This window comes from Akebia trifoliata, unplaced genomic scaffold, assembly GCF_017979445.1.
Source record: "Akebia trifoliata isolate Shusen 1 unplaced genomic scaffold, ASM1797944v1 Contig00406_ERROPOS108635, whole genome shotgun sequence".
Lineage (NCBI taxonomy): Eukaryota > Viridiplantae > Streptophyta > Magnoliopsida > Ranunculales > Lardizabalaceae > Akebia > Akebia trifoliata.
Genome location: NW_028237017.1, coordinates 16,178 through 32,732, shown reverse-complemented (window position 1 = coordinate 32,732; position 16,555 = coordinate 16,178).

Below are 16,555 nucleotides of genomic sequence, written 5' to 3'. Positions count from 1 at the left end.
ACGGATATAATGGGGTGAAATGAAGAGAAGTGGTAGAATGGTGTGGGGTTTAAGAGAAAGGTGGGGGTAAATTAGAGATGATTGAAGATCATTTGTGTAAGAAGAGTAAATAGGTTGTTTTACAATCCAAATGGGTTGGATCTTTCAACTCATTTGGGTTGAGTATTAGATGGAATAAAATAAATAAGAGTGATTGAGAGGATGGGATTGTGTAAGCGAGTAATTAATTGGTGAAGTGAGTTGAGGGGATGAGATTTTAATTAAAAGAAGGATTGTGTAAGAGGGTGGTTAATGATATTTTGGGAGGGTGTGGGAGATGATGCCATGTGTCAAAATAGGTGGAGATTAAGGGTTGAGATGGGTTGATGGGAGAGGATGAGTGTTTGATTTAAGAGGATGGGTGTGGGTTTAGATTGTAGATGTTGGTTTTGTAGGGAATGATGAGGGTAGATTATGGGAGGTATAGGTTAGGGGTGTGGGTAGATTAGATTTTTTTATAGAGTAAAGGTGATGGGTTGATGTGGGTAGATTAGGGGAGGTATAGGTTAGGGGTGTGGGTAGATGATGTTTAGAGAAAAGGTGATGGGATAGATTGGGGATGAGGGAGGTGAGTTGGGGTGGTGACATGTGTCCCACCTTGATTATCAAGATGGTGATTGGTTGATGTGGGTAGTGGTTTGTGGGTTAGGATTATGGGTTGGATGTTAATTGTATATGGATAAGGGATTTGTGGACTTTTAGTGTATGGGGCTTGGGTTATGAAATGGTTTTGGATTTTAGGAATTGGTTTGGAGTTGTCTTGGAAATGGTTATGAGGGTTTAGATTGGTTTTAAATTTTAGGTAATGTGGGATCAAGTTTAGGTTATGAGGGAAATGTGAGAGATTGATTTTGGAGGATTGAGGGTTTATGGGTCTTAGGTGGGCTAAGGGTCTTTTCGGATTTGGAAGTGGAGAGGTGGAGGGCATAGGAGGTGGTAGGCGTCTCAAGTCTCGTTTTTTAATTTTATTTATTTTTTTTGAGATTTTTGAAATCATTGGTTTGATTAAAATGCCACGTGTTGGCAAATCGGGCTTTTTAGGCCCGTTGGAGAATTTCGTTGAAAATCGAGTATTTCGGGATATAAGAGAGGAGCGATGAAGGTTGGGAAGGTGTAGGGTATGTTAAATCCCTTTGATGGGCCCACCAAACCATTAGAAGGTCTCAGGGGCCTCAATTCGATCAAAATGCCATATTTCGATTGATTTGGGCCTTTGAGGCCCGTTGGCAATTTTTATTGAAAAATCTGTATTTTTTGGCCTTTTAGAGTATGGGCCCGTTCAAATTGGGGTGTCTACAGCTGCCCTTAGTTGCAGGAATTGCGTGCAAAGAATAGACTAAACCCCTATTTGCACGGGTAAGAGAACTTTGTAAAACACGACTTCGAATTTCGGATTAAATCGATGATTTTTGTAGAAAATGACTACTCAAGCACGGGGTCTGACAGAGTTTTGCCTTATTAATTTCTTGATCTCGATGGCGTGAAGCTTGTGTAAGATCTCGGATTAGATGAAAGTTTGATGAGTTTTAAAATTTGGATATTTTTGGTCGTGTTTTAACAAATCGGAGTTGAGTGCAACTCGAAAGGATTTTTGAGATTTTTTGATTTTTTTATAAATATTTTCTCGATTTTCGATTTATGATTTTTGACTCTTTTTTTTTTATTTTATCCAAGAGGGAGTTTTGTTGTTGGGGTCGAATCAACTAAGATCTAAAGGCAGGAGGGCTACATAGTCTGAGTCGCCCCCATTTAAAGCCGCATTCATCGCAACAATATCAACAAGAGCATAGACTACGAACGAGCCTGTTGCATCGGTGGTACTCTTTTGCAATATCAACATACTCTTTCGTATTTCTTAATTCATTATCACACCAATATCTCTAGCTGGTATGTTACTAACCATAACACTTGCAAGGCGTTCGCACTGTCGATCTAAGGTAGTAACCCATCGCTTTGCTCCAAATCCAAGGTCAGAGTTAACCAGTGTTCTATATGTACTGTAAATTGCTTTGTCATCCACTTCTGCATGTTTGACCCATATGAACTTGGAGTGACCATTTGGCATTTCTTGGATTAAATAGCCTGATGGCCTTCTTCGACATCTCGATATCGGGCTAGGACACAAATGATCTAAGGAAACATCGACCACCACCCAAATCCGTTCGTCATGTTATTTACAATATCTTACAACGAAACTCTCTCAAGTCGGAACCAGAGGTGAAGGGACTTGAAATTCTATTATCATCACTTGAAGGGCTCCATTGTAGTTTTCTGCTACGCCTGTTGATACGACCTCAAGAGTCATTGCTCTTGAAATAATGCTAGAAAACACGGTGGACCACTAATTCACATCCATAAGGATCTCAACAAGGTTGATGTGATTCATGATAACAATGGTAGTTTCTCGAGAAACTTCTGACTTCAATCCAAATGGTTTTGGCCCAATTTCCCGCGGGAATGTTTGTATGTACTCATCTTCACTTAGAATTTCATAAGCATGATCAAGGTTATGCACCCACAATGGTTCCCCTCAATAGGCCCGGAGAGTGATCTCAGGAGAGGTTTGCTCAGGGTCCCTGCTTTGATGCCTTCGTGTCTTACCTAGTGAGTCGTGATGCTTCGGACGCCGAGGTGGTAACGATGGTACCCTATTTTTATTATTATTATTATTATTTTTATTTTTTATTTTTTGTAATAAAAAGAAAATAGGTTTTTTACTTACCTGGCCTCAGGTGTATCTAATGCTTGGAAAACTTGAAGTTTGAATAAGTCTTAGATTTTTTCATCATTGACCAAAACAGTAGTTTTTCTTTTTAAAATTTTATGAAATGTCATTATCAAATGAGTACGATAAATTCAGAGTTTGTAAAATCTTTGGTTGTGACGATCTTGGTATTTTTGCCAACCACAGAGGATATAAACGCCAATTGTTCTTCTGGTTCCTTTAGAGTCATCCCCACTGCCCTGGTTTTGGAAGACTATTATCTATTTGGGTCTTGGGATTTTAGAGGGATTTTTACCATTCATAGTTTATACTCTTGCGGGCCAGTAGTTTTTTTATTTTATTTTAAAAGACCCTTATTACCCCTGGTGCCAATTACGATTTTCACCAGACCTGATTTTCACATTTTTGCAAATCAATGTCCTTTTTGGGATTTTCATCGTGTCAGTGGCTTTGATCTTGCCATAGTCTGATTTTTTTACTCATAGCGCCCTTTCAGGTTTTCACTATGCCCTTTTAGACTATGCTTGTATTTTTTTTCATGTATTCAATCGAGATTCCCCTCTCGAGTCTTCTAACGACTAATAAGACTTGGAGGTCTGGACCAAGTCACAAGATCATTGGTGCTGCCATTGTCATTATGTTGCCCTAGAACATTCCCTGATCAGAAAGGACTTTTAGTGGGACGAAACGTTGGCTTAGATTTATGGTAGTGGAAGGATACAAAAAGGTTAAGGTCTGGGTCTTAGTTTATCTAAAGTGGGCTAGACATATGGTTCGTCTATTTTTGTTTCAAAAAAGTGATCTATGTCTCCTCCCAACGTCTCTCGAACTTGTTTAGACTGAAAATTTTGATCGAGCCAAGATCAGGTGTTCGAGTTTTTGACTTTCTTGATTTTTTTGTATTTTTAGCCGTTCACAGTTTATCCTCATGCGGGCCAAGAGTATTTCGATGTTTTTGTTTTTTCTGTTTATCTGATTTTCTTTTCTTTTGTCACCCTTTTTTTTTTGTAATTGTTGACTTACCCTAGTTTTAGGTTAAGAAATGAACGTGATGGCTCAAAAGGGTTGACTAAGGTTGATAGTTGGTTTAGAATAGCAAAGATGGCCTTTCGTCATCTTAGGATCAGTTTTAGGAGTAGTATTTCTTGACAGTGTTAGCATTGATTGGTTGCAGGAAGACTTGTCCGTCCATTTCTGTGAGGATCAGAGCCCCTCCTGTCATTACCTTTTGCACGATGAATGGTCCCTCATAGTTCGGTCTGAACTTTCCTCTGACGTCTTCTTGGATTGGCAGAATCTTCTTCAATACAAGGTTTCCCGATGAGAAATCTCTAGGCTTAACCTTTTTGTTATAGGCACGAGCTATTCGTCGTTGATAGATCTGTCCATGGCAAATGGCTGCAAGGCGTTTCTCTTCAATCAGATTTAGCTGATCAAACCGGGCTTGAATCCATTCAGTTTCATCTAACTCTGTTTCTTTTAAGATTCGGAGGGAGGGAATCTCAACCTCTACGGGTAAGACTGCTTCCATTCCATAGACCAATGAATACGGAGTTGCCCCAGTCGAAGTTCTGAACGAGGTTCTGTAGGCGTATAGTTCAAAGGGCAACATGTCGTGCCAATCTTTGTATGTAACTGCCATCTTCTCGATTATTTTGTTGATATTCTTGTTGGCTGCTTCGACTGCTCCATTCATCTTAGGTCTGTAGGGTACAAAGTTGTGATGAGTGATATGGAAGTCTTCGCACATTTTGATCATATTTTTGTTCTTGAAGTTCTTGGCATTGTCAGTTACCAATCCGCTTGGAAGGCCATACCGACAAATGATGTTGTTCTTGACAAACTTCATGACGTTGCTCTTAGTGACATTGGAGTATGAAGACGCTTCTACCCACTTGGTGAAGTAATCGATAGCAACAAAGATGAAACAATGCCTGTTTGCAGCTTTTGGCGAGATCTGCCCAATGACGTCCATGCCCTAGAGTGAGAAGGGCCAAGGAGTGGTCATATTATGTAGTTCTAAAGGTGGGGCATTGATCTTGTTGGCGTAGATCTGAAATAGATGGCATTTGCGGACATGCTGATAGCAGTCACTCTCCATTGTCGACCAATAGTATCCCATCCTTATGATTTTCTTGGCCAGCATATGACCATTCATATGGGGCCCACAGACTCTCCCATGTACAATCTCAATTAGTCATTTTGCTTCTGTTTCTGCCACACACCTGAGTAATATCTCATGGTGCGACTTCTTGTACAGAATACCGTTGCTCAAGAAAAATTGCCCTGTTAGCTTCTGAATGGTCCTTCTATCATTTGGCATTGCGTCTGAGGGGAGCGTTCGACCTTCAAGATATGCCTTGATATCAGAATACCATGGCTTTTCTTCAGATTCTTCTACTTCGACGGGTAACCAAGAGGCTGGCTCATCTTGAATTCCAATCTCAATAGGGTCGATGATTAGGTCTTCCGAGATGTTGATCATAGAAGCAAGTGTAGCTAGTGCATCTACAAACTGATTCTTAGCTCTCGGCATGTACATGAATAAAATCTTATCAAAACGCGAGCTTAGTTCTTCCAGATACTCATGGTAGGGGACCAGTCTCTGCTATCAGGTCTTCCAATCTCCAGTCGTCTGATAGACTATTAAGTTTGAATCTCCGAAAATATTGATCTCATCTACCTCGAGATCTAGTGCTGCCTTCAACCCTGCTATGCATGCTTCGTATTCAGCCTCATTGTTGGAACATTGGAATTTTAGTCTGATTGCGATTGGCATGTGAGATCCATCTGGCTTGATCAAAACTGCCTATATTCTATTTCCTTTCTGATTGGCTGTTCCGTCGAAGTACATTTTCCAACCTGGCTCCTCATCATCGTCTTCAACCTCAGTGATCAGTATGGCTTCATCAGGAAAGTTCATTTTTGATGGCTCGTAGTCAGGCAAGGAGTGCTCGGCTAGGTAGTCGGCGATTGCTTGCCCTTTGATGGCTTTTTGAGTGACATAGGTGATGTCAAACTCAGATAATAATAATTGCCACTTTGCTGTACGACTTGTTAATGCCGGTTTCTCGAAAAGGTACTTGAGGGGGTCCATTCTGGCAATAAGCATAGTTGAGTAACTAAGTAAATAGTGATGTAGTCGTTGAGATGCCCAGGCTAGTGCACAACAAATTTTCTCAAGTATCGAATATTTCGCTTTGTACTTGGTAAATTTCTTGCTGAGATAGTAGATGACCTGGTCCTTCCATCCTGATTCATCGTGCCCTAGTATACACCCCATTGACGTTTCTTGCATTGAGATGTACATAATTAGGGGTCGTCCTGGAGTAGGAGGGACTAGGACTGGTGGATTGAACAGATATTGCTTGCTCTTATCGAATGCTTCCTGACAGTCTTCGTTCCACTTTTTCGGTATGTCCTTTCTGAGTAGTTTGAAGACCGGCTCACAGATAGGCATAAGTTGAGCAATGAAACGGCTAATATACTATATTCTCCCTAAGAATGCCCGAACATCTTTATCTGAAATGGGTGCTTTTATCTCGAGGATATACTTGGTTTTTGCCGGATCTATCTCGATGCCTCTTCTGCTGACGATGAAACCCAGTAGTTTGCCCGATGTTGCCCCGAATACACATTTTGCAGGATTTAGCCTTAAACTGTACTTCCTCAGCCTGTCAAACAACTTCTTTAGATTCGTCAAATGGTCTTCTTCGATGTCGGATTTAGCAATCATGTCGTCTACATAGACCTCCATTTCCTTATGGATCATATCGTGGAATAATGCGGTCATAGCCCGTTGATAAGTCGCTCCTGTGTTCTTTAGTCCGAATGGCATGACTTTGTAGTGGAAAGTACCCCATGGTGTGATAAATGCAATCTTTTCTTGGTCTTCTTCTGCCATTTTTATCTGATTATAGCCTGAGAAGCTGTCCATGAACGAGAACATGTCGTGTCCTACTGTACTGTCGACTAGAGTGTCGATGTGTGGTAGTGGGAAATCATCCTTAGGACTGACCTTGTTCAAGTCTCGATAGTCAACACACATGCGTATCTTTCCATCTTTCTTGGGTACTAGGACGACATTAGCCAACCACTCAGGGTATGTAGAAACTGCAAGGAATCCTGCTTCGAACTACTTCATGACCTCATCTTTGACTTTGAGGGTCCATTCGGGCTTTAGTCTTCTTAGTTTTTGCTTGATTGGTTTGCTTCCGGAGGCAATTGGTAGCTTGTGTAAAACAAGATCTGTGTCCAATCCAGGCATATCTCTGTATGACCATGCGAAGACATCTTGATACTTCCGTAAGAGTTTGATCATTTCTTCCTTTTGTTACGACGTTAATAAGGCTGATCTTGATAATTTGTGGGTCCTCTTCGGTACCAAGATTGATTGAATCTGTATCCTCAATGTTTGGCTGAACACCTTTCTCGTGACGTTCTACTAAGTCTTTGATTTCTTTAGGCGGGTACTTCATTTCGTCCTCAGACTCTTCTTCGATCCCTATGAGGTCAAAGTCGAGTTCAAGATCGAAATCATACTCGTCCCTTTCAAATTCTATTTTATCTGGATACTCATTTGATTGAGACAGATCTCTTGAAAACTCTTTTTTTTGTTTTTGGAAAATATCTATTTTTTTGCAATTTTGAAAGCTTCAGATTTTTTTGTCTTTTGAGAAATTTTTAATTTTTTTACTTTTTGAGGAATATTTATTTTTTTGTTGCTTTTCGAATACCTGAAATAAGAAGAATAATCATGCAAATTCATTAATAAAGATAGGGAGCCCTCAAAATAGTCATTACCCGAGGATGAGGGCTCGTTATGATCCTCGGGCAAACTAGATTCTTTTAATGGTGTTTTTTTTTAGGCCTCAACAGCCTCAAGGGTCAATGGGAATTCATCTCAATTATTCAAAATTTTCTTTTCTCTGAGGGGGCGGATGAGATGTGAAGATGATTTGTTGAGTGATTTGATCGGTGGTTCGGAGATGACCATTATCTCCGATTGATCTTTGTTAAGTTGGGGCATAGTCCCTCCCAAGCTTGGTGGGATAATGACTGATGCCCAGTCGATGCCAGTGGGGAAGGGTGATTTTTTCACTTGGCTCGTGGTGGTTTCCACTTTTGTGGATTCTAGAGCAGTCTCTAAGAGACTTTTATCAGAATCCCCATTGAATAAGACATCAATGCTGAGTTGAGAAGGATGATTGGAACTCAACGACTAAGTCTTCTCGAATGCGTTGGGGTTTGAAACTTACTGTTTTCTTCTTTCTGGTTAACTTTGTTGGCAGTGGTTCCGATAGATTGTCGGGTCTGACTTGTGATTTCGGGAAGCTAATGCTGATGTGAGGAACCTTGCCTAGATTCCGAACGTTTGGCTCTCGGTTCTGTCGTCTTGCTAACCGGAGTTCTCTTTTCTTTTCGTTCATGTCAGCAATGTCTTTCTTTGTAGGTCTGAAGCCAAGACCGAAGTAAGGCGTGTGCTTGTTTGCAATGATTGGTGTAGCTTTCCCTCTTCCTCCTGGTCTCAACCCTTGTCTGGGTCGATAACCTGCTTTCTTTAGAACTCGTCCAACCATCAGATTTGCCCTTGACAGCTCTGCCTTTACCTTTTTCTTCCCCTTTTCAACATGATTGACAGCAGCGAATTGGTAGGAATGGTAAGGTGTTTTGTCCTTTGTCATCTCAATGTTAATAAAGGGGACGTCCGGAACTCTCCTCGCCAGGATGAGATTTTCTGCTAGTACTGATATCATTCTCTTCCCCATGATGAATTTGACTCTTTGGTGCAACGAAGACGGTACAGCCCCTGCTATATGGATCCACGGCCTGCCCAGCAACAAGTTTAAGGTTGTAGGTATCTCCATGACCTCGAATGTTACCTCGAAGGTGCAGGGTCCTATAGTGATTGGTAAATCTATCTCTCCCAGAGAGTCCCTTCTCGAGCTGTCGAAACCTCGGACAACCTTATTGTTGGATTTAACATGCAACCAGTCCGCATTAAGTTTTCGAAAGGTTTCGAGAGGACATACATTGAGGACTGAATCATTATCGATTAACACCCTAGCAACCATCATGCCCTTGCACATGACCATGATATTTAGTGGCTTGACGTGCCCCCGTCCTTCTGGCACGAACTCACTTTCTGTGAAGATGATGGGGTTAGGAGCCATGATTTGACCCACTGTTTGTTCTAACTGTGCTGGCGAAGTAGTTGTAGGTACATGCGATTTTCCTAGAATTCTCAGCAGTACTTTTTGATGTTCTTCTAATTTTTGTAGTAGACCCAGGATGCTGATCGGAGCTGGCTGTTTGTTCAGTTGATCCAAACATTGTGCTCACTCTTGCGAATGAGCTTAATGAAGTCTGCTGCTTCCTTGTCTGTTACCTTCCCTATTTTCTCTTCTTTGCCCTCTTCGTTTATCTTGCCCTTGCCCTTTTCCTTTCTTTTTTCCTCATCCACTGTTTCTTTTGTTTCTTCCCTGATGTTTATCCCTTTTACTAGCACTCTTTGACACCTTCCTGTTTTGGTCATGTGGCCAATGTTAACTACCATTGCCTTCTTCATCGTCTTGATCCTTGCTGATGTAGTGATAGTCGTCTCATAGCTCCAGGGGACTGATTGGTTATAGTTATATGGAAAGGGTTTTGGTGAGCATATGGTTATTGGGGATGGATCAGGTTTTACATTGAGGATGAGGGGTGGTGGTTGTGTTTTGGTTGTTGTGGTGATTGGAGGAGCTACTTGAGGGACTGGTGAAGTGTAAGGATTGACTAGTGGTGGTCGTGAAGTGTAAGGTATATGAAGGGGTGGTCGAGTCATATATTGAGAACCTTACGATGTATATGGTATAATGAGAGGCGGTCGAGTAGCAGTATTGGGAGTTGCATGAGTGGGATAGATGGTGAGGTCAGCCATTCTGAGGGGCAGTTGCAAGTTTCGAGGTGGGTTTGTTGTGTACTGGTCGATGGTGTGAACTGTTGGTGTTTCTATTTTTTCTTCTAGATGGATTTTGATTTTTGATCCGATGGGAGCTATCAAAGTTGATGGGTTAAAATCGGGTTCCCCAAGAATGACATTTACTCTGTGCCCACTTCCCCCTCCATTGTGGGTAGGTAGGGGGTTTTGGTTGATGTTCTGCTGCTAAGTGGGATTCGTTGGTCCATCTAGTATGAGTGTTTTTTTATCTATCAAATTTTGCACCTGGTGCTTGAGTTGCCAGCACTGATCAGTAGAGTGCCCTGGTGCACCCATATGAAATTCACAAAATAAGTTGGGGTTATACTCTGGTCCTTTCGCAGCCTCTGGATTTGGTGGTCGTTTTGTGAGGTACTCTCCCCTAAGCAAGATCAGAAGTAATTCTGTCAGTGTCATAGGCAATCTGGTGAATACCCTGTTTACCTTGTTGGGCCGGGCTTGTTGATTTTGCCCATATTGTGGTGCTGGTTGTGCTTGCGGAGGAACTATCTGAAAGGGATTCTGCGGTACTGGAGCCCAAGCAGCTCGAGGTACTGGCGCCCAAGGGACTTGTGGTGCCTGCGGCCTCTGAACTGGTGTCTGAATGAAAAGAGGTTGGCTGGGTTGTACATTGTTGACTTGAGTTTCCTCTTTCTTTTTGACAAAAGGCACTAACTTCTTCTGTGTCGATGTCTCTGCTGTTGCACTTAGGGCTATGAAGTCAAATATTAAACCAGTTCGGATCCCGTCCTCGACCCGGTTTGCCACTTGAACAAGATTGGAGAAAGTGCCTGTGGTATGCCCTACTAGATGAGTGTAGAACGAATGTCCCAACGTAGAGATAAATGTGGTATTCATCTCTTGTTCGGTCATAGCGGGCCGTACCTGGGAAGCTGATTCTCGCCACCTTTGGGCGTATTCCTTCACTGTTTCCTTCTACTTCCTCGTCATTCTAGCCATATCATTCCGGTCTAGACCTACATCTGTGTTGAATCGGTAATTGTGCCAGAACATTTCAGCCAGGTCTTTCCAGTTTTTGATGAGCGTGTGATCTAGCCTGAAAATCACTTGAAGGCCGGCCCCGTTAAGCTTCTTTGGAATAACTGTACCAGTAGCCTGTCATCTTCGCCATATTGGCACATAGATCCACAGTATAATTTCAAGTGTGACAGCGGACACCCCACTCCATTATATTTCTCAAATTCCGGGCATTTGAACTTAGCCGGCAGTTGGGCATTGGGATAGAAGCAAAGGTCCCTGAACCTTGTCCCTCCTAAAGTATTTGTACCCTTCATTTGTCTCATTTCCTTTTGGAGAGACTCTATCTGCTGGGCCATTTTGTTATCAGTGGCATTTTTGGCCTCAGGCACCCTGAAATCACACTCATCATCTGGGATTACCACCGGAGGTGGTTGATTCTGTGGGATGTAAAATGGAGGGCCCTGATACATTGGCACAGTAGGAGGTGGGGTGGTCTGTTGATCTAGTCGTGTCTGTAGACACCCTATTTTTACACTCGCCTGATTAATCAACTCGTCAACCCGATCGCAATGACTCCCAATGATGGATGTGTATTCCATTGCTTTATTTTGTTACCAGATGTGTTTCAGAAATCCGGATGAGGTATCTCGAATTGACAAAACCTTAGAAACCACGCTATGCTAGGAAAATACGACCCCAGAAACATAGAAATCATCATCTTGCAGACCAAAAAGAAACTTCACAATAAAAATCACTAAAAAATTATCAAATTACCAAAATACCCCTAACCTCAAAACAACCCTAGAGCCTACATTACGCTTAGGAAAACTCTCTCGAACACATAAAATAACAAATCGAAACCAAATAAATCATTTCACCAATTTTAAAAGAATTCGACAAAATTACGAAAATGCCCCTCATAAAGTTCACAACCATTTCACACAAAAAACTTCATAAATGACACAAAATAATATTTCCATTGAATTCCTTACGAAAAATCGATTCTAAAACATCCTAGAACATTAAAAACCGACTTAAAACGTGAAAAGTCCTCTCCGAGGCAAAACGGTAATTTCACAATTTTCATAATTAAAAAATTTGAAATTAATAAATAAAACATTAATAATTAAAGTGAAATATTAATGAAATTAATTTAAAAATTTGAACCTAAAAAATCGATTAATCGGACTCTCAGGCAAAATTGTTGAGGGTTCGTGGGATATTTCTTTAAGGACCCCTCCATTTGGGGGTCCAAAGAATTAAAAATATAATAGAGGGCGGTTCTCCAAAAATTAAAAGTAAATCAAGCAAGACTAAGGTCAAGGTATTAAAGTCAATCAAGTGAGACTGAAGTCAAAATTAAAGTCAATTAAGCAAGACTGAAGTCAAGATATTAAAAGTCAATCAATTAAGACTAAAGTCAAGACATTAAAAGTCAATCAAATAAGACCAAAAGTCATAATAGAGTTCTAATTAAATAATAACTCTATCTAATAGAGTTCTAACTTAAAAACAATTCTACCTAAAATAATTCTAATTAAAACACAATTCTACCTAAAACAATTTTAACTAAAACACAACTCTAATTAAAAGAACTCTAATTGAATACCAATTCTATCCAAATCAACCCTAAAAAAAAATCTATAAATAGAGGTGCTCACACCCTATTTTCGGATCAAATCATAAACCCTAAGAGAAGTAGGTCTAGAAGCCCCCTAGCCTCCTATAAACCCTATTTTTGAAGCCCCAACTCCTTACCTAACATCCCTCCTTCAATTTTAGCATAAGAAACGCCTAATAGCCTTCCAAAAACATCCCAAAATCCGCAACAAACTTGAAGAGTTCAGATCCAAAAACAAGGAGATACCTTGATCTAGGAGATCCGAAGTCAAATCCGGAGACAGAACGAAGCAAGGGAGTACAGTACAAGGAGCTCTTTTTGTCAGATCTGAGGGAACAAAATCCTTGTTATCGGAAAGGTATGTAATTTTTTTATTTTTATGTAAGTTTTTAGCAATGTGATATATTTGGGAAGTTAGTAGAGACCGGCTTTGGCCGGGCGGGGTTGGTGCCTAACACCTTCCAACCCCGTAACATGATCCCCGAATTCAGATTTTTTGTGGTAGATTAGTTCTTTTTATCCATGATAGAGTCAGTTTGGTTCCTAGACCACAATAACTAGGTGGCGACTCCCAAACCTCAAGAGTCAAAAGCGGATCCGCGCACCCCGCGTATCGAGGGCGCTTTCAGTGGCGACTCCGCTGGGGACTATTGAGGATCAAACTTGAAAAACCCCAAGTATGGGAGCATTGCCAAGATGACCTAGATTTTTTTTATTATTTAGTTGGATTTATTTTATTTATTTTTTCTGTTTATTTATTTTTTGTCTTGTTTTGTAGATGATTTTGGCTATTGCATTTTTTTTTCCAATTAAGGATCACTTTTTGATGACCCCTAAATAATGAAAGATTCAAATTGACCTATGAAAATGATGGAATGATGAAGGTTGGACTGAAATATTAAAACGTTTTTAGAGAATATTCTAGTGAGAATTGAGTCTGGGAGCCTATTAATAAAACATAGATCTCGTCGATTAGATTAATTTAGAATCTGAGTTCACTCAATTTCGTTATCGTAAGCCTTAGATATCATCGATGCAAGTTCAATCTGTAAATCTGAAATTATTTCTGAATGAAAGTTGGGACAACAATGTTAAAACTTTTTTGGAGAATATTCTAGTGAGAATTAAGTCTGGGAGCCTCTTAATAAAACATATATCTCGTCGAGTAGATTAATTTAGAATCTGAGTTCACTCAATTTCGTTATCGGAACCCTTAGATATCATCGATGCAAGTTCAATCTGTAAATCTGGAATTATTTCTGAATGAAAGTTGAGACAGCAACGTTAAAACGTTTTTACAGAACAGTCTGGTGAGAACTAAGTCTGGACACCTATTAATAAAATGTAGATCTCATCGAGTAGATTAATTTAGAACTTGAGTTCACTTGATTTCGTTATCGGGAGCCTTAGATATCATCGATGCAAGTTCAGATTGTATTTTCCTAATTCATAGAAAATCTGAATTTATCTAATGTTGGCACAATTAATGTTCTTGAGAGTGAGCTCATCTCAACCATTGTCATTCTATCATCAATGTAACACCTATTGGAATCTCGATTTATTTTGGATCACCCAAAAGTGATCATTGATTGGACCTTAAAAATTATAAAAATTATGCCTATTGCAATGTTTGTTTGATCATTATCATATGCCATATTTATTGATTAATTTACCATGATCTTGCTTGAAATACATGATTGATGTTGATCGTAATGTTAATGTGCTTATGTGATGGGAATAATGTGATCTTAATTGAATATTCATATGATTTGAATGATTTTGGTTTTGATTAAATGTATGATTGGTTTGATTGGATCCATGGGCCCATTTGTTTGAAAAAGGTCTCGGGCACACCCCACCCTGTTTTGCACACACCACATGCACGTTTACTGTTTTACTCACTTACACGTCCCATTTAGCCAACATGGCACTAGTGCGTGGCCCGGTCTCTTCGGAGATGCGACGTCATTCATGAAACCCACAACTCCAGTCACGTACCTTAGGGTATATCAAGTTGGGGGCATCAATACCATCTGATCAGGTGATTCTGAGAAATATGTTGATGCACCCAGGCTGCAGCGACCTGAGCCTTTGACCTATTGTAAGCCATACAGTCACATGTCCCGATTGCCAACGTAGTATTAGTACGTGGTCGGTCCCCTCGTGGGATGCCAAACCATTTATGAAAGCTACAACTCTTGACTCGTATCTGTAGGTATAAAAGATGGTCTAAGTATATCAATTGCACTTCTTGGTCAAAACCGGTGCCTAAGCAAGATCTTGCCCCGCTGTACCCTACTGTACGAGAGGGATAGACTACGTCTATTCTAGACGAGAGGTATTTAAGTGGGCCCTTGCTCAGCATTGTGCGCCACCTCTCAACTGGAGATCAAACTGGCTGTTTTTGACTTCAGAGAAGTGAATTGAGGTTTTAGATTATCACCTATACGGTATATCAAACCAAGTCACCACGTATCGAAAGGTATATAGGTGTGCTTGGCAAGGGTGGCCAATAAAAATGCATTGCACGTAGTAAGCTTAGAGTCTAGAAACCTTCCCAGTAGGTCACGACTCGAACTTATCGTGGGTGTTCCCGGGTTGTTTATTGAATGAATGCATGTGATTGATGAATGTATGTGAGTGATGTGAATGATGAGATCAAGAATGTATGGTTGTCCTGAAGGATAAAAAATTTTCTTTTTGAAAATTAAAATGGGTGCACCGACCCAATAAAGAATCCATTTTTTACAATAATTTATAATGACCCAGTCCATCTCGATCCAATAATCATGATGGGTCGGGCCATTTAGATCAAAATGGAAATCAAATTTTTTTCTAAATTCGGGTTTCAACCCATTTTTAAAGAAGAGAAATGGTTTACAAAAGGAAAGTATTTTCTAGAAGAAATGTTCTCTAAAAAATATATATATATTTTCCAGAAAAAGTGTTTTCCATAAGAACAAGATTTTTCAAAAAAAAAAAATGTTTTCTAGAAGAAAAGAGAATGAAGGAAAAATGATTTACAAATGATATATTCAATAAAATCTCAGGATTCTTAAAAATGTTATCAAGGGGTTAATACCGAAATTGACTAAATCTACCTTTGATGGGGTCATATAGGATTATCATTGCGCCCAAACTCAAGCGTCCACCTCCTAGTTGGAGTCGTAAGTCCAGTCGGTTAGAAAGAACCACAGTACCAAGTCAACAAGCAGAGATGGCTTCAGAATCTGAGCTCACAGAGATCCGTAAGATCTTGGCAGCCTTTGCCAATGATATCAGCAATATAAAAGGCAAAGTGGAAATGTTAGAACAGACCTCGGAATCAACGGGAATTCCCCTAGATGACTAAAGGGGAAAAAGGTTGAAGAGAAACGTCCACGTGAAGTCTTCGAGCTCGACGGAGATGAAGAGTATGTTGATGAGAATCCGGCATTATCTAATAGAATGTCTCAATTGGAGTCAGCGATGAAAAGTATAAAGGGTATTGATGAAATTGCAGCAGGCATTGAAGCTTTAAATCGCATCCCTAGAATCCATTTGCCAGAGAAGTTTGTGATGCCTGAAATGGACAAGTTCAGTGGGACAGGGTGTGCAAAAACACATCTTAAGGTGTATGTTACCAACATGCGCACTATGGGGCTCAGCGACGAACAAATGACATTGTTGTTCCAAAGAACTCTATCGGGATCAGCACTACGTTGGTTAATGTCTCAAGATCCAGTTACTGTGGGTACATGGGAAAACATGTCAAAGGCCTTCTGGCATCAGTATAAATACAGTACTGAGATTGAGACCTCAAGAAGGGATTTGGAAGCAACTAAACAGAAAAATGGGGAGACATTCACTGATTTCATTGGTCGCTGGAGGGCCAAGGCTGCACAAATGTGGGATAGACCTTCAGAGAAAGAACAAGTGGCTATTATCTTAAAAAACCTCTCGCAAGGGTATGCCCGACATCTAGTTTCCCAATACCTTCCTACATTCGAGTCTCTATTGCAAGCTGGTAGCCAATTGGAAGATGCTTTCGCTTCCGGAATCCTTTCCAATCCTTCTGACAACAAGTTCAAAAAGCCTTTTACCAATTCTAAGTCTAGTACTGATCACGCCTATGTAGCCAATACGTCTACTACACCCGTCCAATCTACTATCTTGCCTAGTAACCAAGTTAACCCTAATCAACCTCGACCGCGTAGGAAATTCACCAATCTTGGGATGCCTTTGAGCATTG